The sequence below is a fragment of the Panthera uncia genome, assembly GCF_023721935.1.
Source record: "Panthera uncia isolate 11264 chromosome A1 unlocalized genomic scaffold, Puncia_PCG_1.0 HiC_scaffold_17, whole genome shotgun sequence".
In the NCBI taxonomy this organism is placed as follows: Eukaryota; Metazoa; Chordata; class Mammalia; order Carnivora; family Felidae; genus Panthera; species Panthera uncia.
In genome coordinates, this window is record NW_026057577.1 from 141753586 (window position 1) to 141775718 (window position 22133).

Consider the following 22133-nt stretch of genomic DNA (forward strand, 5'->3'; position numbering starts at 1 on the left):
TTCCCCTGCCCCCCACCTCTGAGGGTCTGTGGCCCTTACTGATCTGCCCCACTCCAGAGGGTCCCACCAAGCAATGGCCGGATGTCGGCTGTACCCAGGAACTCCGGGGACTGCACTGCTGCTGGTGCCCAGAGACCACTGCCAGGCGCCAGCCTACCCCAGAAAAAGTTTGCGAGGCAGTGTAGCAGCAGCGCCCTAGGGACCATGGAAAAATCACAACACATACCTGGCACCAGGCTTCACCCCCAATGACCCTGCTCCAGCACCAGCAAAGGAGGCCACCCTCTGGGGTCTGCTGGGCCCAGGTGGCCTCACAGCCTCCACCAAATGTCCCTCTAGCAGTGGAACTGCCTCTCCCCCTGTGGCCCGAGAGCACCTCTCCCACCAGAGCACCGCCAGGCATGGAGCTGCAGAGCCCCAGACTCCGTGCTCCTGCCTCCACTCCGCCCACAGTCCCAACGGATTTCAAACCCTCTCCCTTCTCCCTCCCACCCCCAGGTCTGTCCCTGCAGCTGTCTCCAATCCTCCACCCTCTGTCCAGCCTCCTGGGGAGGGGTGCCCTTCCCACACTCTTTCCCGCCCCTGCCATGCAAAAGTGGCCCCCGACATCTGCAGCTTCCCTCCCCCAAGTTCACCTCTCCACGACCCTCACCACTGAAGTCCATGGCCCAGGCCATGCAGACTGCCGTGTCAATCCCCAGATCAGTTTCTAGGCGCAGCAGGATGGTCCAGTGTTGGTCTGGCGTCACTCCACAGACACAAGGTACACAAAAAACCTCCATGCTGTTCTGCCATCCCAGCTTTCCACTCTCCCCCCTCCCCCCACAACTTCTAAACTTAATGTCATTTCATTCAGAACATGGTAAGTTTTTCTTCTCTTTTTATTTCATTTGTGCAAAGAAATATTACTTAAGATACAAAGTAATAAGGGAGGAAAGACCAATGTCTGTTCCAATCTAAACACTCTAGATTCAAGATTTCCAATTTATTTCTCATTCACACTGACATGTGACCTTGACTTAATTGTCAGAACCAGTAGTGAACAGAGTGAAGTGGTCTGAAAGAAGTAGGGCTCTGGAGACCCACCAGCAGGGACCAGGTCGCTAATTTGGGGTTGAGAGATTGCCATTAACAGGCAATTGTGCCATTTCTGTGCTCTGGGCAATCAAAAGCTCTCAGAGGACAAAGGGAAAAAGAGAGATAAGGGACAGGATAGAAATATGGGTTGTGCAGAGAGGAAGGGGACTTAAGATCCTTCATCTTCCCTCCCTTCCTCTCCCCCTCCTTTCCTTCTTTCCCAGAAGTAGTATACCTTTTCCTGTAAGAGAAAGCGGGGGACATCTTTGGATGTTCAATGATAGGAAGGGAGAAATTAGACTCTGATCTGGGACTCATTTTATTGTTTGTATATCTGTTTATACCTAAAAATATTGAACTGATTTCTTAAGGTCTCTGTATTTCTGAATATACTTTATTAGCAGAAATTGTGATATAAAATAATATTTCTATGTTTTTTTTCAAACTTCAATTTTGTAGAGACATAGGTTTGAGAAGAGAAGACCATAGTTTTTCAATAATGAATACAAATGTCGGTAGTTCTTATTTCTTTCATTCACTCATCGAGTAACTTATTAAACAAACCTTTATTGTGTGCTTTTTATGTTTCAGCCACTGCCTTAGGCTCCGGAGATTCAGCAATGATACTATGTCTGTAACATTTAAATTGTCTCATTGTTCCATAAAGGGGAAGGTTGATGTAATGGGGTGTATTTGCTAGGCATTCTTTGTATCAAGAAATAGTTTTAGTCATTCCTGCTCAGTGAACTCCGAAGGGTCAAACTTTATCTATTGTCAGGGTACATGTTGCAATGAAGGAAGCTGGAATGCTTCAGAAACACCAGTACAGAAACCTTGTGCCTTAGCCTAATTGAGAGGGTCAGAATCTGAGGCAGCACTAAGGATAAGCAGCTAGACTCATCTGATCTCCAGACTAATGTTCTGCCATTTATGTGCTCTATTGGTCTTCATGTCTTTGCGCATGTTCTTCTTCCTACTGTCTGTCATCAGCATCTTCTCTATTTTATCCTTCCAATACCATTGGGCTTTCTTTTTTTAACAATTTATTGTCAAGTTAGCTAACATACAATGTGTACAGTGTAGTTTTGGCTTTGGGCGTAGATTCCTGTGATTCATCACTTACATACAACACCCAATACTCATCCCAACAAATGCCCTCCTCAATGCCCGTCATCCATTTTCCCCACCCCCCCAATTCCCCATCCCCATCAACCCTTAGTTTGTTTTCTGTATTTAAGAATATCTTATGGTTTGCCTCCCTCTCTGTCTGTAACTTATTTTCTTTCCCTTCCCTGATGGTCTTCTGTTAAGTTTCTCAAATTCCACATATGAGTGAAATCTGTCTACTTCTGAGTGACTCATTTCACTTAGCATAATACCCTCCAGTTCCATCCACGTTGTTGCAAATGGCAAGATTTCATTCTTTTACATTGCTGAGGAGTATTTCATTGTACATATATACCACACCTTCTTTATCCATTCATCCTATGGACATTTAGGCTCTTTCCATAATTTGGCTATTGTTGAGAGTGCTACTATAAACATTGGCATGCATGTGCTCCTATGAATTAGCACTCCTGTATCCTTTGGATAAATTCCTAGTAGTGCTATTGCTGGGTCGTAGGGTAATTCCATTTTTAATTTTTTCAGGAACCTCCATACTGCTTTCCAGAGTGGCTGTACCAGTTGGCATTTCCACCAGCAGTGCAAGAGGGTTCTTAGTATGACAATGGTTTTCAGTTGAGATATGGACATTTTGAGTATTATGTTATGAGTTTCTCCACATCCTCACCAACATCTGTTGTTTCCTGGGTTGTTAATTTTAGCCACTCTGACTGGTTTGAGGTAGTATCTTAATGCGGTTTTGATTTTTATTTTCCCTGATGATGAGCCATGTTGAGCATCTTTTCGTGTGTCTGTTGGCCATCTGGATGTCTTCTTTGGACAAGTGTCTATTCATGTCTTCTGCCCATTTTTCACTAGGTTATTTGTTTTTTGGGTGTTGAGTTTGGTAACTTCTTTATAGATTTTGGATACTAACCCTTTATCTGATATGCCATTTGCAAATATCTTTTCCATTCAATTGGTTGCCTTTTAGTTTTGTTGATTGTTTCCTTTTCAATGCAGAAGCTTTTTATCTTGATGAGGTCCCAATAGTTCATTTTTGCTTTTAATTCCCTTACCTTTGGAGACGTGCCAAGCAAGAAATTGCTGTGGCTGAGGTCAAAGAGGTTGTTGCCCGTTTTCTCCTCTAGGGTTTTGATGGTTTCCTGTCTCACATTTAGGTCTTTCATCCATCTTGAGTTTATTTTTGTCTATGGTGTAAGAAAAGTGGTCCAGTTTCATTCTTCTGCATGTTGCTGTCCAGTTCTCCCAGCACCATTTGCCAAAGAGACTGTCTTTTTTCCACTGGATACTCTTCCCTGCTTTGTCAAAATTAGTTGGCCATACATTTGTGGGTCCATTTCTGGGTTCTCTATTTTATTCCATTGGTATATGTGTTTGTTTTTGTGCCAATACCATACTGTCTTGGTGAGGACAGCTTTGTAGTAGAGGCTAAAGTCTGGGGCTGTGATGCCTCTATCTTTGGTTTCCTTTTTCAACATTACTTTGGCTATTTGGGGTCTCTTATGGTTCCATACAAATTTTAGGATTGTTTGCTCTAGCTCTGTGAAGAATACTGGTGCTATTTTGATTGAGATTGCATTGAATGTGCAGATTGCTTTGGGTAGTATTGACTTTTTAACAATGTTTGTTCTTCCAATATGTGAATGTGGAATATTTTTCCATTTCTTTGGGTCTTCTTCAATTTCTTTCATAAGCTCTCTATAGTTTTCAGCATGCAGATCTTTTACATCTTTGGTTAGGTTTATTCCTAGGTATTTTATGGTTCTTGGTGCAATTGTAAGTGGGACTGATTCCTTGATACCTCCTTCTGTTGCTTCATTATTGATGTTTAGAAATGCAACCCATTTCTGTACGTTGATTTTACATCCTGTGATTTGCTGAATTCATGAATCAGTTCTAGCAGGTTTTGGGTAATCTTTCACATTTTCCACGTAGCGTCTCATGTTATCTGCAAAAAGTGAAAGTTTGACTTTGCCAATTTGAATGCCTTTTATTTCATTTTGTTGTCTGAATGCTGAGGCTAGGACTTCCAACACTGTGTTAAACAACAGTGGTGACAGTGGACATCCCTGTCGTGTTCCTGATCTCAGAGGGAAAGCTCTATGTTTTTCCCCTTTGAGGATGATATTAGCTGTGGGTCTTTCATCTATGGCTTTTATGATGTTAAGGTATGTTTCTTCTATCCTGAATTTCTTGAGAGTTTTTATTAAGGAACGATGCTGTATTTTGTCAAATGCTTTTTCTGAATCTGTTGACAGGATCACGTGGTTCTTACCATTTCTTCTATTAATGTGATGTATCACATTGACTTATTTGTGAATACTGAACCTGCTCTATAGCCCAGGAATGAATCTCACTTGATCATGGTGAATAATTCTTTTAATATACTGTTGAATTCAATTTGCTAGTATCTTGTTGAGAATTTTTGCCTCTATGTTCATTACGGATATTGGCCTGTACTTCTCCTTTTCAGCGGGGTCTTTGTCTCATTTGGGAATCAAGGTAATGCTGGCTTCATAGAATGAGTTTGGAAGCTTTCCTTCCATTTCTACTTTTTGGAACAACTTGAAAAGAATAGGTATTAACTCCACTTTAAATGTGGTAGAATTCCTCTGTGAAGCCTTCTGGCCCAGGACTCTTATTTGTTGGGAGATTTTTGATAACTGATTCCATTTCTTCACTGGTTATGGGTCTGTTCAAATTTTCTATTTCTCCTCATTAGAGTTTTGGTAGTGTGTAGGTGTCTAGGAATTTTTCTATTTCTTCCAGGTTGTCCAGTTAGCTGGCATATACTTTTTTATAGTGTTTTCTAATACTTGTTTGTATTTCTATGGTATTGGTTGTGATCTCTCTTCTTTCATTTTTGATTTTATCTATTTAGATCCCCTCTCTTTTCTTTTTGAGAAGTCTGGCTAGGAGTTTATCTGTTTTGTTTATTCTTTCAACAAACCAGCACTTAGATTCATTGATCTGTTCTACTGTTTTGTTTTTGTTTGTTTGTTTGTTTTGATTCTATACTGTTTATTTCTGCTATAATCTTTATTAATCCTCTTCTTCTGCTGGCTTTGGGCTTTCTTTGCTGCTGTGTTTCTAGTTCCTTTAGGTGGGAGGTTAGATTCTGTATTTGGGATTTTTCTTGCTTCTTGAGATAGGCCTGGAATGCAATGCATTTTCCTCTTAGAACTGCCTTTGCTGTGTCCCAAAGGGTTTGGACTGTCATGTTTCCATTTTCATTTACTTCCATATATTTTGTAATTTCTTATTTAATTTCCTGGTTGATCCATTCATTCTTTAGTAGGATATTCTCTAACTTCCATGCATTTGGAGGCTTTCCAAATTTTTTCTTGTGGTTGATTTCAAGTTTCATAGCATTGTGATCTGAAAATATGCATGGTATAATCTCAATCCTTTTATATCAGTTGAGGGCTGTTTTGTTACCCAATATGTGATCTATTTTGGAGAATGTTCCATGTGCACTCAAGAAAAATGTATATTCTGCTGCTTTTGGATGAAAAGTTCTGAATATATCTGTGAAGTCTATCTGGTCCAGTGTATCATTCAAAGCCATTGTTTCCTTATTTATTCTATGTCTAGATGATCTGTCCATTGTTGTAAGTGGATTATAAAAGTCACCTATAATTACAGAATATTATCAGTAAGTTTGCTTATGTTTGTGATTAATTGATTTATATATTTGGGCACTGCACCTTGGGGGCATAAACAATTATAATTTATAATTGTTAGCTCTTCTTAATGGAAAGACCCTTTAATTATGATATAATGCCCTTCTTCATCTCTTGTTATAATCTTTGGTTTAAAACCTAGTTTGTCTGATATAAGTATGGCTACTCCAGCTTTCTTTTAACATCCAGTAGCCTGATAGATGGTTCTCCAGCCCCTCATTTTCAATCTGAAGGTGTCCTCAGGTCTAAAACGAGTCTCTTATAGGCAGCATATAGATGAATCTTGGTTTTTTATCCATTCTGATACTGTATGTCTTTTGATTGGGGCATTTAGTCCGTTTATATTCAGAGTGATTATTGAAAGATATGAATTTAGTGTCATTGTGTTATCTGTAAGTTTCACACTTGTGCTGATATTTCTGGTCCTTTGTAGTCTTTGCTGCTTTCCATTCACATAGTCCCCCTTTGGATCTCTTGCAGGGCTGTTTTAGTGGTCGTGAACTCCTTTAGTTTTTATTTGTCTGGAAAAGCCTTTATCTCTCCTTCTATTCTGAATGACAGTCTTGCTGGATAAAGCATTCTTGGTTGCATATTTTTCCTATTCATCACATTGAATATTTCCTGCCACTCCCTTCTGGCCTGCAAAGTTTCAATGGACAGGTCTGCTACTACCCTTATGTGTCTTCCCTTCCAGGTTAAGGTCCATTTGTCCCTAGCTGCTTTCAGAATTCCCTATTTTTGTATTTTGCCAGTTTTACCATGTTATGTTGTGGTGTTGACCTGTGTTTGTTGATTTTGAAGGCAGTTCTCTGTGTCTCCTGGATTTGGATGTCTGCTTCCTTCCCCAGATTTGGAAAGTTAACCAGCTATAATTTGTTCAAATAAACCTTCTGCCCCTTTCTCTTTCTTTTCATCTTCTGGGATTGCTATGATACAGGTATTATTTCATTTCATTGAATCACTTAGGTCTCTGAATCACTTGTGGTCTAGTAACTTCCTATCCCTTTTTTTCTCAGTTTCATCATTTTCTGTAATTTTATCTTCTATTTCACCTATCTTCCCCTCTGTTTCTTCCATCCTTGCTGCCACTGCATCTAGTTTATTTTGCATCTAACTTACAGCATTTCTTAATTTGTGTTAGGTCCTTGGTCTCTGCAGCAATAGATTCTCTGCTGTCTCCTATGCTTTTTTTCAAGCCTAGCTATTAGTCTTATGACTACTACTGTAAATTCATGTTCAAATATATGGTTTACATATGTTTTGAACAATTCTCTGGCTGTCATTTCTTCCTGGAATTTCTTTTGAGGAGAATTCTTCTGTTTTGTCATTTTTGCTAGTTTTCGGTCTTTTATGTGTTTTAATAGTTTGTTATGTGCCCCGCATTTGCAAGTACTACTGTATTAAAAAGGGATCATACCCTGTCCAGGGCCTGGCACTTCAGGAAGTGTTTTTGGAGTGTGTTGCATGCACTCTGTTGTTGTGTCTTTGGTTGCTTGATCTCACTGCTTGTAGTGGTGGATTGGACCTTCCACTAGGGGTGCTTTGATTTGTTCATTAAAGTAGCCTTGGCAAAAAGGAAAAAGGTTGGGGCAGGGAGAAGTCTTTTCCCGTACAAAGAGAGAAAGGACAGGGGCAGAAAAAAAAAAAAAGACCAGGCAGAGAATCAAAGAAATTATAAGTCCTGGCACCTGGGTGGCTCAGTTGGTTAAGCTTCTGACTTCGGCTCAGGTCATGATCTCCTGGTTCATGAGTTCGAGCCCCACGATGGGCTCTGTGCTGACAGCTTAGACCCTGGAGCCTGCTTTGGATTCTGTGATTCCCTCTCTCTCTCCCCCCTTCCTCCACTCATTCTCCGACTCTCTGTCTCAAAAAATAAAATGTTAAACAGAAAGAAACTACAGGATTAATCCACAGAGAGTGAGAGGAAAATAAAGAAGAAGGAGATACAGAAAAAGTGTAAAAAGAATAGAGTAAAAATGACTGATTAAACAAACAACCAGAAAAGAGAAGGAAGAAAAGAAAGAAGGAAAAAAAAAGAAAGAAGGAAGTAAGGAAAGAAAGAAAGAAAGAAAGAAAGAAGAAGAAGAAGAAGAAATATATATAAGAATTGATCAAAAATGAAATCAGAAATTATGAGGCTGATTCCAAAGGGGAAAGAAAAAAAAGATGGGAGTAGAAAGAGAAGAGAAAAGAGAAGAGAAGTAAAGAAAAGAAAGGAGAAAAAAATAATGATAGTTAAAAACACACAAAACAAAACAGATCAACATGTAAAACTCACAGAGCCTGGGATCGGTGGCTGTGCTGGTCTGGAGCAGAGGCTGTCTGGTTGCTCAGTGTCCTTCCAGTTCCAGTAGATACACAGTTACCAGCACGGAGGGGTGGGGTTTGGTGTAGGCGCCCCCCCCCCCCCCCCCCCCCCCCCCGGCCGCCGCCCCGTCCCCCACCCCCCCCCCCCCCCCCGGGGGGGGGGGGGGGGGGGTGGGGGCGCCCCCCCCCCCCCCCCGCCTCCACTGGGGCCGCTGTCCTGTACCCTGAAGCCCCACCATGCTGGTGTTGGGGAGAAAAATGGCGACTCCCCTACCTCTCCTCCCGGACTGGGTGTCCCAAACCACGCTGCGTAGGCAGCCCTCGAGAGCAGCGCGGCTTGTCCTGCCTCACAGTCTCCCATGCCTCCTGGGTGCTCGGCTGGATTTCAAACCCTGATGTTTTAAAGGATCCCGCACCTCGCGGACCTGTTTCTGGGTAGTGCCATTCCTCCCAGTTGACAAAGGGCCTCTAGCTGGTGCCTGCAGGGTCCTTTGTCTTTGGAGGGGGGGAGGGGGCAATTTACCCTCTTCCCACAGTACTTAAGGCAGGGGACTGTTCTCTCTCAGTGTGCCTCTGAGATCACTACCCACCACGCCGGCTCGCACACTGTGGTCTCCAGTCCGGAGAAAGTCGTGCAAACCCTGACAACTCTGACCTTTAGGGCCTAAGGCTTCTTGCAGAGTAGAAACCGGTTCTCTCTGTATTTCTTGTTCTCCAGTCTGCGGTCCGTGGTTTTTCTCTTGTCCACATGCAATCCCATACTTCCACAGCCTCTCTTTCTCTTCCTTTTGTTTCTCCACTGAAGGGTTTCCCCCCACTATGTGCCTATGCTGCCCATTTTCTCTCTCCCAATTCGCATACATGCACCTCTGCCCTGCCAAGCTGTCTTTTTCCACCTGTGGAGGTTTTTCCATCACTCTGTAGCCTGGATTCCTGGTATTCCGTGTTCTGACCTCAGTACTGCTGGGTTTGAGGAACTAGGGAAATTCCAGTCCCCCTACTTCTCCGCCATCTGACTCTCTTCTGTACCTTAGGGCTTTGTTGCCTCCTTATTACTCTGGCTTTCCCACCTGCTTCCAACTTTAGCTCTCTATTTGATTTATTTATTTCCCAGTTTATTTCCAAGAGAGACTATCTGGCTGGCCCAACTGTCCAGCATTACTCTGCTTATAAACTGTCTTGGGCTATAATGGAAAGATCATTGAGATTTGTAGCTTTTTCCTGACTGTCAATATATTTGATGCGGGATCATTAAACCCAATGGTCAAGAAAGAATTCTTGAGATGTTTACGGTACAAATAGGTGTTTTTACTGAAGCATGGAGACAGGACCCGTGGGCAGGAAAGAGCTGCACTGGGATAGTAAGAAGTGACTGGTTATATACTTTTAAGTTGGGGGGTGAGGGAGAGAGATAACCTAAGTCTCTAAAAGGGTTTCTGCATGTTAAATTTTTTTTTACGTTTATTTACTTTTGAGAAAGAGAGAGACAGAGTGTGAGCAGGCGAGGGGCAGAGAGAGAGGGAGACACAGAACTCGAAGTGGGCTCCAGGCTCTGTGCTGACAGCACAGAGTTTGTGAGGCTCAAACTCACAAGCCAGGAGATTGTGACCTGAGCTGAAGTCAGAGGCTCAATTGACTGAGCCACCCAGGTGCCCATAAAAGGGTTTCTCTGTGTTTAAGAAGAGTAACACGATCTTGGAGTTCTGGCCATTGTCAAGATAAGGTTGTTTTAGTTTCTAGCAAAGCATTCACATTGAGGCAGCCATGAGTTCCTTGAGGAATGTCATGCCCTGCTTGTCTCAGGTATTTATCAATGGGCTGCAAGTTGTAAGGAAATTTACTTTGGCCTACATTTCTCTTGCCTTTGTTGTCCTCATTATGTTGAAACACCTCCTTTTCTGTGTACATTCCTATGCGTTTGACTAACATGTCTGTGAGTTTGGCTTGTGGCATCATCTGAGTGATGTCGGGAAGGCATGTAAATATCTTTTCAGGGAACAACCTGACTCTGAAATTATAATCATTATAGATGGTGTGCTGAGCCTAGTTTTAATTTCCCTTCTTATACAGAGCACCAAGGAAGGACAAGGTCCAACCTTGAAGATGCCAGCATCTGCCTGGAATGTTCTTTGCCAGCCTCATTGCATGGCTTGTTCATTGTTAACACTCAGATTTCAGAGCAGCCCTACCTGATCGCCCTGTTTAACTGGGTCCTCATCTTATTGTCCATTTCAGGTGGACAGCTTTCTTCCTAGAACTTGCCACAGTTTGTAGTTACTTTTTTATTTATCAGTCATGTGTTTGTTTATGTCTATACCACTAGAATATGATAAAGTGAGGGTGGGGCTTTTGACAGTCTTGTGAATGGGTCTATTCCAGCTGAATGCCTGGCACAAAATAGCATGTAGTCAATATTGGGTGGGTGAATGAATTGGAGAATCAATGACAAGGAAGATTGGGTCTGATTCCCAGAGATTTGGGAGTACCTGGAGGTAGACAAAGACAGTTGAGTGAGAGGTGAAGGAGTGACTAGTCTCTTTGTGCCCAGTGTCCCAAGAGTGCCCCACCATTTTTCACATTTCTTCTATGCTATTCAAAAGTACTTGTCATGGCATAGGCCCCCCAAATTGTTGGTTGCTATTAAGTCATGAAGTCAGATTTCCTGGGAATGATTATAAAACCCTATACAGTCACTGTTCGTAGTCAAATGCCCTCCTGAGGACATGGTGAAATCCTTGCCTCATCTTTTACATTGTATAAGAGTATAAGAATATAAGAATATGCTTTTGTATAAGATACTTCTAATATACATGGAAAGAATATCCTTTTGACAAGCTGCTCAGTCACGCAATATGACTAATGATCATTTTAAGTAAAATTTTTGTAGAGAATGTAAATCTCATATAATTCAATTTATTGTGGACAAAATGCCTAGCATATGCTGGGACCCATGAAGGAAATGTTCAAAAAGAACTTATTACTGTCACTTCCTCTTGAAATACCTTAATTAAACAAGTATTATTTAGGAGAATCTGGAATTTAACATCAAAATGAGTATATATGTGATATACCAAAAACATCAACGTAGGTTAGAGTTGTTAATAGCAGTCATTTAAAGAATAAAGCTTAACTATTGTTTCAGTGGAAGGAGAGAATGAAAGAAGATGTGGGAATCCTGTTGAGGTTTGTAATGGTCAAACGGACCTACTGTGGGTTGAGATCAGGGTCTCCTCTGAAACAAGTTATTCCTGACACTGGCCATCTATTCTTAGTAAGGCTTATGGGACTCAGTCTCTCTTGTTTGTCCAGGGGCGTCAGATTAACTAAATTCATAGCATTCTCTGTTAATTTCCTTTTTTTTTTTCTACTTAGATCCTAATAAAGTCTTTAATGCTTCAGCCTTGTTTTAGCTAGAAGCGAGAAAAAGGTGGCGTCATCTCCACTTTGGATGATAGTACATTGAGAGAATTGCTACTTCTATGCTCTGTATGATGACTTAGTTCTGATCTGGGAGAGATTCCCTTGGGGAATGTGATTCTTGGCTTTCATTCAGGTATTCCGATTGGCTGCCCTTTCCCATCTGGAGTGCTGTGTTTTGTTCATAGTATAGAAGTCAGTGATGCCTATAGACTCTGCTTATAACCAATTTGGTTCCTTTGCTTTCCCTTCTGGATATTTGTTTCAGCCAGCATTGTTTTGTCTTCTTTCTTATGATATCTGGTATCTCATATCATATTTCCCATCTGGTTACCACCTTCTGTCTGTTTGGCTCCTGGGCTGCAACCCATGTCTCTCTTGGCTGGACCTACCAAGACCTGGTGTCTTGTCCCAGGAAAGTTGGAGAGCTGACCTATCTGCCTATCTGTAGCCTTGGATTTTAAGACCATGTAGATGGTGGAGAAGCATGGAAGAAGAAGGTTAATCTTTGTGGGAAGGTTGAATCTATAGGGTACCTCAGTATTTTACTTGTTGGTGAGTTGCATTTTTGTATTCTTACTTTGTTACTTATTTTATTACAATTCAGTGATAGTCTAGAACACATTTGCTACATTAATTTCATCCACAACACATCTGCTAACTAATTTCACTTTGCTTAAGAAACTTGTGGCAACAGTGCTTTAGGGAATGTGTATAACTGAGTGTATATGTCTGTACGTACAACACATATGCACACACACATATTTTGCCCATACTTAGAATAAAATCCCGTGTTTTTATTTTGTGATAATTAGAAAAATAACCTATATGGTTTTCAAAGAGTTTAATGTTCTTGCATTCCTTAACCACAAAATATTTTCTGAGGTTTTTATCTATAGACTTTTTGAAAATGATATGGTTCTCTTGATAATTCCCTGGCCCACTTGTTTATCAGTTTGCCATGAAGTAGATGGTTTTCGTTATAATCGTAAACAAATTTGAAACTCTGTATGAACAATGATAAGCTGTACGAAAGCACCACTGCTCATTTTTCCTTCTCTTCGAGATGGAATTAAATCAATACATTTTACACTATTGATTTAGGTGGGATGGTATTTTTAAATCTCCATGTATATATGATACCTATGACCTTATATTTATATTTGCCACCAGGTTATTGAACAACCAAAGTGATACTTTAATATTTATGCTTGAAAGAGTTATAAGTATCACACTAATTCATAGAGTAAAAGAACTTAACTCTTGTTACTAAGTCAATAAAAGAATACATACTACGAGAACTTCTTTAAGGGACTTTAAATACTTAATCAAACCATTGTAAATCAAATCAAACCATTTTTTTAAATGTAGGTTTAGTTTATCTACATGTAATAATACTTCTATCAAGTACTTGATCAATTGCAAACTGGTCATTGTTTTAACTGACTGATTAGCAGTTTCTTACATTTGCTTTAAGGATGAGTTTAAGTCAACCAAGGATGATCAGATAATATTTGATTTACTGACCATAAGACTTAGCTCCATATGAAATTTCAGTTTCTTTTCATGTATACCTGTTTTTCATAAATCTTTGGGTGACTTCCTCTTTGGCAATCCTTTTCTTCTTTTGTAAATCATTTGAATGTTGGTTTGTAAAACTAGATATAGTTCTATCTATGACATGACAGATCAAAGTTGTAAAGAAACACATCTGTCAAAATGCTGATTTAATATTTTAAAGACCAATATGGGTGTTTGCTGAATTCTCTTCACAATTCTAAATTTAGCCCAAACCAATTTTATCTGGGCAAAGTCTAAATCTAAATTCACTTTGTTATTTCTGATTTTCTTTATTGGCATGTTTAGATTCATTGGCTAAAGCAGAACTCATGCATTTTTGCCCAAGAATGGAAGCTTCTTCTTGCCTTTGCCAAAGCCAATAGGTAAAGGTGTGTGTGTGTGTGTGTGTGTGTGTGTGTGTGTGTGTGTGTATGCGGCACGTTGCCACATTTCAAAGGCAATCAGACATGTTTGAAAATGTCTTTTGTTTCTTTTTTTCTTTTATTTAAAAAAATTTTTTAAATGTTTATTTATTTTTGAGTGAGAGAGAGAGAGAGAGAGAGAGAGAGAGAAAGAGCATGAGTGGTGGAGGGGCAGAGAGAGAGGAAGACACAGAATCAGAAGCAGGCTCCAGGCTTCGAGCTGTCAGCACAGAGCCCAATGTGGGGCTAGAACTCACGAACCATGAGATCATGACCTGAGCCGAAGTCAGACGCTTAAGCGACTGAGCCACCCAGGCGCCCTGAAAATGTCTTTTTAAAGTAGGTGGGAGCAGAAAAAAATGCTATGAATTTCATTAACAGTTTTTATTAATGCCATGAAATGATATAGTTGCTTATCAATACTGAAGACATTAAATTTCTATGAAAAAACTTTTTATATAGGAGAACCAAGAGACGTCTTTTATGCTGATAGACATAAACTAGCCTTGGCATGAATTTGGCTTGGAATCAACCCCTGCTCCCTGAAGCGCCTTCTGATTTAGTCCTATGTGGTCTGTGAGAATCGACCCAGCATGAGAGAATTGACTCACCATCATTTTATTTGATCATGTTGATGATAGACATGGACTTGATCATTGTATGAACCTTGTTTAAACATTTTTCATTAAAATTTTTGAAGTAATTGTTATGACCAGCCTGGCTCTCTGCCTCAGAATAAGCTCTTTGCTCAGAGGTGGGATTTCAAGTCTTTTACTGGTAGTTATTAGTCTCATGCCAGCCTTGGTAAAAGTCTTATCCCTGCACAGAGTTTTTGGAGACTTTTTTCAGTAGCTTAGATGGTCTCATCCTTATATTGTGTCCCCATTCAGATAAATAAGTGCCTCTTTTGTTTCTGTGATGACATCCTCTTATTGTAATTTGCCATTCTGGTTATGAAGTCTTACACACCCACTCAAGAAGCTCTCCTGCAAAAAGATCCCATGACCAAAGCTCTATGCCTGCTTATCAGCATAGAGCTTGTAATGCAACCAGTGCCTAGACTGCTCACTACAGTGCTCTGGTATTCAGACATCACCTGTTACTCTTTTCTGGAACATTCCTGATATCAGCGGTCTGCCTGAGGGTCATTTTTACTCCTAGCGTTCGCTGTCCGTGTAAGGCTAGGTTATACTGCAGCGAATTAATTTAGTATCTCAGTTGGTAATACAGATTTTTTTCTTGCTTATGCTGTAACCAGTGTAGGTTGTTGGTGGTAGTCAGAGACCCAGACTCACAGAAGTGCCATCATGTTGGGAGCCTGGCATCTCAGAATGTAGATCACTGCAGCAGGGGACACATGCATGAAAAATTCACATCCACCCTTATACACCTCAGATCAGAAGGAGCACACTTCACTCCTACACATAGTCACAAAGCCCCTGCTAATGCAAGAGAACTCGGACATGGGGAGAAGCACATGGATGCTGGTGACCAGTACATGTTTCTGTCCCTGTGCCCGCAAGACCGTGCCTCACGTGGGTGGGTGATCTCATCCCATCATTAGACTATCCACAGTAGTTGTTTCTACTGGAAAGGGTTGATTTTGCTTTAGGGCCCAGCCCATCCTGGAAGGGCCTGTACTGTGTTCTGTTTAGTATATTTGCATTAGTTTCTATAAATACTGATCGCCTCACAAGTCATTTACATGTATGGATTTTTATGCCTTGTTTCCGTACTCACTATATAGATCCTGGTAACCCTAAAAAACAAAATAATTGCTTATACTTGCTAAAAGTATGGAAACGCCAGTGTTAATGCCTCAATCTTCAAAGTTCTTTTTGGTAAGAGGTATCACTTGCTCTTGCAGCTTAGCTAAGCAAGTTTTCATTATTACAAACATCCAGGCTCACAGTTCTTTATGCCAGGCAGACTTACAGGTTAAATAGTTTCTGATGGAGGGTGCCAAGTTTTGAGGTTTGTCAGTCTTGGCAGTGATGGATTCAAGACCAGGGAGACTCATTAAAATGGAGCCTCAGTCCTCAATCAGGTGTCAGTTTTCCAGCATGCGTGGCAAAACCTAAAATGTCTTCTGGGCTTGGCTGGATTTCTGATGGATTGGGTGGCCCCAAAGTGGAGCCAAGGTACATGGTTTTTACATGGTACATGGCACTGGAAACCATCGATCATTCCAAATGGATGCTGTATGTAGTAATCAACAACATTTGGGGTAGAATTATTCCCAGGAAAGCTGTGGCCAATCTGTGATCAGTTAGGGACATAATATGATAACAATAGCGGTGGCCATGAGGTTGAATGTCTTTATTGTTCTAAGCCACAGACATTTTGAAATAAATGCCCAATTCATTGCACTTCAGATTGGCTAACAGGCACATGCAGGAGTGAAGGAGCAATATTTATTAGATCTAATTCTTAAATACAGTTCATTCAACAAACAGAAAGTAATCATCTAAATTTTCCCAAAGACCGTTCAAGTATTATTGTTACAGCAGCTGTTCTGGGAACATCTGTGCATCATCCATCTGTCGGTTATCTAAATCTAATTTTGCTTTGTGTTGTATTAGTTTATCATTGCTTTAGAGTCTGAAGTTATACCTATAATATTTGGCTTAAAGAACTCTGTCTCTTCCCTTAGAGTTGTTAATAAAAGAAGGACGATATTTTCACACCCTTTGGTATACAATTTATTTTCTCCTATTCTGTTAATCTCCATTGTTTATTTCTTGTTACTGATGCCAACAGGAATGATTACTAGGATGTATATAGAGATTTATCCCACAAATTTCAAAATTGGTGACTTTCGGAAAATATAAAGCATAATACTTCCAATGTTTATTGGAGGTGTTATTTCTAAATGAAAAAACAAACAAACAAGCAAACAAACAAAAAACCAAAGAGATGAAATAGTAGCAATAGGAGAACAAATGAGAGAATTACTATTGAGCTTTAGGAGGACTTTATGTTTTTGTTAAATTGAGGGTGAGTACTAAATTTATTTGTTTTTGTAGTCTCTTATAGAAGGACATATTCAATTAACCAAAATCTAAATTCTAACATTTGTCCTGCAACCCCCCCCCCACTATTTTCTAATATACAAGTCAGTAAACTTAAAAAAATGTACAATTTATTAAATAGAAATTTATAAATTCACTGTCTCCTTTCATATCACAGTGATTCAACATGAGAAAAAGAAAAAATAAGCTCAGGTAAGAAATATTTACTCAAAAATTTATTTTACACAAAAAACAGCTGTAAACAAATTAAGAGCAAAGGAATTAATTTTGGATGTACATTGGTATATATGGAACATCCTTGTTTTCATGGTCCAGGATATCTTTTAGGTCCCTGAAATTTAGAGCTTAAATAGAATTTAATATGATTTTAATGCCTAAATATCCTGTGTAGGTGTTTCCCTTAGATGTGAGGGACATTACTATTGTTAATGAATTAGTTATCTCATAAAACGAAATACCAGTTAAGATATAACATGCAGTTGTTTATTTCACATAAGTTTAGTGAGTGCTTCATGAATCTCTCAGTGTACTATTCAGGGGCCTTTTATTCTTGTCCTTGAGTGATAACACACAAAGATTGGGAAGAGGATATTATTTCTCTGTTTCAAAGAAGTGTGTGAGATGTGTAATACCATTGGTGAGAGAATGACCTTTTAATGAAATGGCTGTGGTCTGTTGTTATTGAGTTTAATGTTTACCATTTCAGGGCAAAAGATTGGTGCACGTTTTTTCCCTCTTTAGAAGTGCATTAGTTACTATGGCAACAATTTTACTGGCAGAAACAGAGTTTTCAAAGACTCACACATATAATGTGAAATTAATTTAAGCATTGGATTGGAATTTATACTCTTTGTAGTTAGAAATAAAGACAATCACCTAGAAGTGCTTCTTTATATGGAGCTGGGGCAATGGCCAGATCATTGCATATTTATAAATCCATGCATCCAAAACAAGGGCCTAATTGTGACCTGCACAAGGGAATTTGGGTTTAAGTTGTGAAAATTTCTTCTTTATCTCTTACATCACATTAAAATTTTGGGTGTCCATTCTAATTTCTCTTTTTAACCTGACTGACTTTAATATTTTATTCTGATCTAAACTATGACCAATATTAATCCTTTTAATATTTTTTCTTTGAGAACCTGCATGGAATTACAATTTTCTGTTATTGGCAAACTTTCCTTAGCTAGAAGAATTGTATCCAGTGTATTCTTCATGGCTGGATGAGACATTCTGCATTGCCAGTAATGGCTGGCCATTCGTTAGAGCACTGCACAGTCTTGACTCTCAGATTAAGCTCATGACATACATCATGAAGTGGGGATGGAAAAGAACAAGGAAGACTTTAAGTGGAATTCTTTCATGGATTCAGTTTGTAGCTGAAATAAACCAGAAGCGTTCCAGACGTCAGGAGGTTTCAGTAAGCTATGACAATTTCCTGGAAGGTTCAGTAAAAACTTTTCTTTCTCCTCCCTTCTAAGTGGCAGTTGGAGGGTATAATGATTGATAACAGCTAAGTTGGAGGATGTAGCTTAGTGTAAAAGTCAGATGAACCAGAACCCCAGGACTGGCTACAATTACCTGCCCAGTTATGGAAAATGCCCAATACCAGTTGTGCCCATGTGTCCATGGAATAGCAGTTGAGAAGGTGTTTTTTTTCCAAAGGGGACCTTGCACCTTAGAGGGAGACGTAAAATCCAAGCTAAACTCTCTCAGGTGTTTCTTCCTAATTCAGCGATCAGGAAATTCACACCACCTCTGTGGGGCAGAGTGGAGAGATCACCTGAAGGGCAATATCCAGAGTTGGGCAGAAGTGGTCTCCTTAACTGTGGCTACCCGCACAGAAAGGGCAGCTTTCTTGGTCTTTGAGATTGCTCATAATTCTGAGCTTTCTTTGCATCTCTCTGTTCCACCAACATAAGGGACTTCGACAGTTTCCTTCAGGACTCAACTTTTTGATTCTTATCTGTCACCTTTCCATCTCCATCTGCCATCCCTGTGGATTTCACCATTCCCTTACCTTACTACTTCTTATTGTGTTTTTGCATGACCAGTGGTCAGCCTTAAAGACTGCTGTCTCTTCATGCTGGATGCTCTCCCCACCCTGACCTACATCAACAACTGCTTTGCCAAGGGCCTGCCCAGGGTACTATCTTGTTTCTCTGATCTTCTTGGATTGGCAAGTGCTTCTGGAGGAAGTCACAACCCAATGCCAATTAGTTGACCTGGAAGAAAAATGACATTAATAATGGAGTGAGTGGTGAGGAAGAGTTTGGTTTCAGTTAAACCCACTATTTGGAATAGCAATTCTTTCTCAATGTCTAATTGATTCTCTTAAAAATTCCATCCCACATATGGGGCTCCCGGGTGGCTCAGTCGGTTAAGCAGCCAACTTTGGCTCAGGTCATGATCTCAGTCTGTGGTTTCAAGCCCTGCATTGGGTTCTGTACTGACAGCTCAGAGCCTGGAGTCTGCTTCGGATTCTGTGTCTCCCCCTCTCTCTTTCTCTGCCCCTCCCCGACTCATGCTTTCTCTCTCTCTCTCTCTCTCTCTCTCTCAAAAATGAATAAACATTAAAAAAATTCAAAAAAATTCCATCCCACATAGTGATCGCTTCAAAACTTTTTGCTCTTTGCAAGAAACCACCCCCTACCCTGTCTTCTTAAAATGACCTCACTTTTTCTACTTTATTGCGAGCTTAAAACCCTCTAATTTGGTGTCTCCCAACGTTCCCCTCCTGCACCTGAGGCTTTCTGTCATATTCTCTTTCCTTTCCTTTAGGAGAGGTGTAAGAGAAGTGCTTATGTGTCATTTTCCTGTGCCTGTCCTGTCTCCTGCATGTCTCTGGGGACTCTGATTCCCTGGTGACTCCCTTAGCTTATGCTTCTTTGAATCACTTTCTGTTCACTGGCTCTTCCTCCTCTTCCTACAAACATGTCCAAATGCATCGATTTTAAGTCCCCAAGGTGTGCCTGAGTGGCTCAGTGGGTTGAGTTCCGACTCTTGATTTCAGCTCAGGTCAGGATCGTGGAATCGAGCCCCATGTTGGGCTCCATGCTGAGTGTGGAGCCTGCTTGGGATTTTCCCTCCCTCCCCTCCCCTGCTCATGCTCTCTCTCTCTCTCTCTCTCTCTCTCTCAAAAATGAAAATAAAAATAAAAAAATTCAAAATGTTCCCTAGAGAGGTCTCCTCTTGTTCACAAATTCCCCCAAATTATTCTATGCTCATTGCCTCCACTTCTTAACTGGTTTCAGTTTCCAACTCCTGAGATGTGGGCTTAGTTTCAGCAACTCCAGGAAACATCTCTGCTGATGGACGTCTTCCTGAGGCCATATTTAGTACTTTCTTTCTTATCCTGTCTTCATCTTTTGACGCTCATCAAAGACCTGTCTTTTCCCGTGTTTCCACTTTCCTGAATGTTCTTACCATCTGTATGGGGGAGATTTTCCTCTTTTTCTCTGTCATTTTCTACTGTTACATACTTTTAATGTCAATCTTACGACTACTGTGGGTTCAGTGCTTGCCTGTCTGCAGATGATACTGGGCTTTCGTTCTGAATTCTGAAGCCCATTTTGCAATTCCCTGCTGCTCATTTCTGGCTGGTATGGGAATGATGCCTAAAGGGCCCCATGCTTGATCATCCCATTTCCCTTCAAAAGCACTCCTTCTGAATTCTGGCTTCTGTCATTGATCAGACTTTCCTTCCAGCTCTCAAGCCCCTTTTTCTGTTTCCATTCTTTTGGTTCCTGTTGCTCTATCTCTGCCAGGCATCTTGAGACAATCTTCCCATTTTCATTCCCACAACAACTGCCCCAGTTCATATTTCACTTGTCTATAGTGTAGATTACTCAATCACTGCTTATTAAGTTTCTCTCCTTCAGTGCCTTCACACTGAATCTCGCCTACACACACCAGATGAACCCCCCTAAGCAAGACTCTGTTCATGCTGTAACTTGATGTTCAAATGGAAGTTTCAGCAGCAAGAGTTTTTAGGCCATGAACAGATTTTCAAGGGAAATAACAGAGAATCAGCTTCATAGCTCTGAAATCCTCCACTCATAGGGGAGATTTTGATGAGTTCAGAGATGGAGGTTGGGGCTGATTCTGAAGATGGGAGCTGTGCCATGGGCCCCACTTTCCTGCAGTAGGTAGGGATGGGGATGTCTTCAAGATTAAAGAATGAAGCTTCTGTGGGGCCCCTAAGAGGCCTCAGTTCTGTTGTGGTTGGAGAACACAGCAGGACGGTTACTCCCATGCAAGGAAGCTAAAGCAGCCTGTCACTGCAGAATAGAGGGCTGAGTGTGGCTGCCACTGCCCCTCTGAGCCGGAGTGTTAGCCTCGCATGGTTCAAAAGGGGGTCTGACTGAGGGAGCAGGTGTTAGGTTCCTGGTGGGGGTCAAGTAAAATGGTGTGAGGTGTATTGCCAGGGATAGATCTGACTTGAGAGAGGGAGGCTGAAAAAGGTGAAGTCTAGCTCCTGACATAGATTTTGTAGGTAGAAGGGCCCATGAGAGACTGGAGAAAGTGCTCTGAGAGGAAATCAACTTTAAGTAGCTGTTAGGTCCAGCAATGACTGGGCTACCTCACAACAGTGCTTAGACAAGAATGGATTCTTCTAGTCACCAAGCCTTTCTTCACACCCCAACCCCCTCAACCCTGGCAGGAATAGAGACATCAGCTATTGGTGGGGTCTGCGGTCCATGGGATAGAGAGAAACGTCAGGTGCATGCTGGCCTCAGGCACCAGGCAGTCCACTGGCAGCTGGGGAGAAGGGCAAGGCATTACTTCTGGATGAAGGCGGAAGGGTTGATCGATATTACACTGGAGATTTTGCATCACTAAGTTAAGATTGTGTCTGGGCAAAGTAGGTCTTTTTATTACCCAGGAGTTGGCCAAAAATGTATGAGACTTGGCAGAGTTTTCTTTCTGTAGCAGAAGGACAGCCCTGCTGAGCAGGTATAAGGACACAGTATGAGCCCCCACACCCCGACCGCCAAGAAAGGGAAAAAAGTTGCTTTTATGATGAAACACCGCGAGCCTTCTTCGTGTAGTGAACTGGCTAAGATCACCTGTTTTCTCAGGGTCTGCTGCAATAGGACAGAGCTTGCACGGTGGTTTCAGAGCACTCTCTTTCTTGAGCTTTATCTTTTGTTTAGCTCAAGCTTTTTCAGCAAACATTTGAATGCCACTTTTGCTACTCACTATGAACTTTTGGATAGGTTACATAATCTGCTGAGGCTTTCTTTTCTTTTTTTATTTTTTATTTATTTATTTTATTTATTTTATTTTATTTTATTTTTTTATTTTTATTTTTTCCAATATATGAAATTTATTGTCAAATTGGTTTCCATACAACACCCAGTGCTCATCCCAAAAGGTGCCCTCCTCAATACCCATCACCCACCCTCCCCTCCCTCCTACCCCCCATCAACCCTCAGTTTGTTCTCAGTTTTTAAGAGTCTCTTATGCTTTGGCTCTCTCCCACTCTAACCTCTTTTTTTTTTTTT

The 22133-nt window shown here is 40.9% G+C and overlaps 1 long non-coding RNA gene across 1 annotated transcript in view; it reads left to right on the forward strand.

The window, feature by feature from the left end:
- Positions 1-379: 379 nt before the first annotated feature.
- The window catches only part of LOC125934706 (uncharacterized), a 24564-nt gene continuing 2810 nt past the window's right edge, over positions 380-22133 (forward strand). The window contains exons 1-2 of the long non-coding RNA XR_007461496.1: positions 380-862; positions 16784-16818. This is a non-coding gene — a long non-coding RNA (uncharacterized LOC125934706). The remainder of the gene's footprint in view (positions 863-16783; positions 16819-22133) is intronic.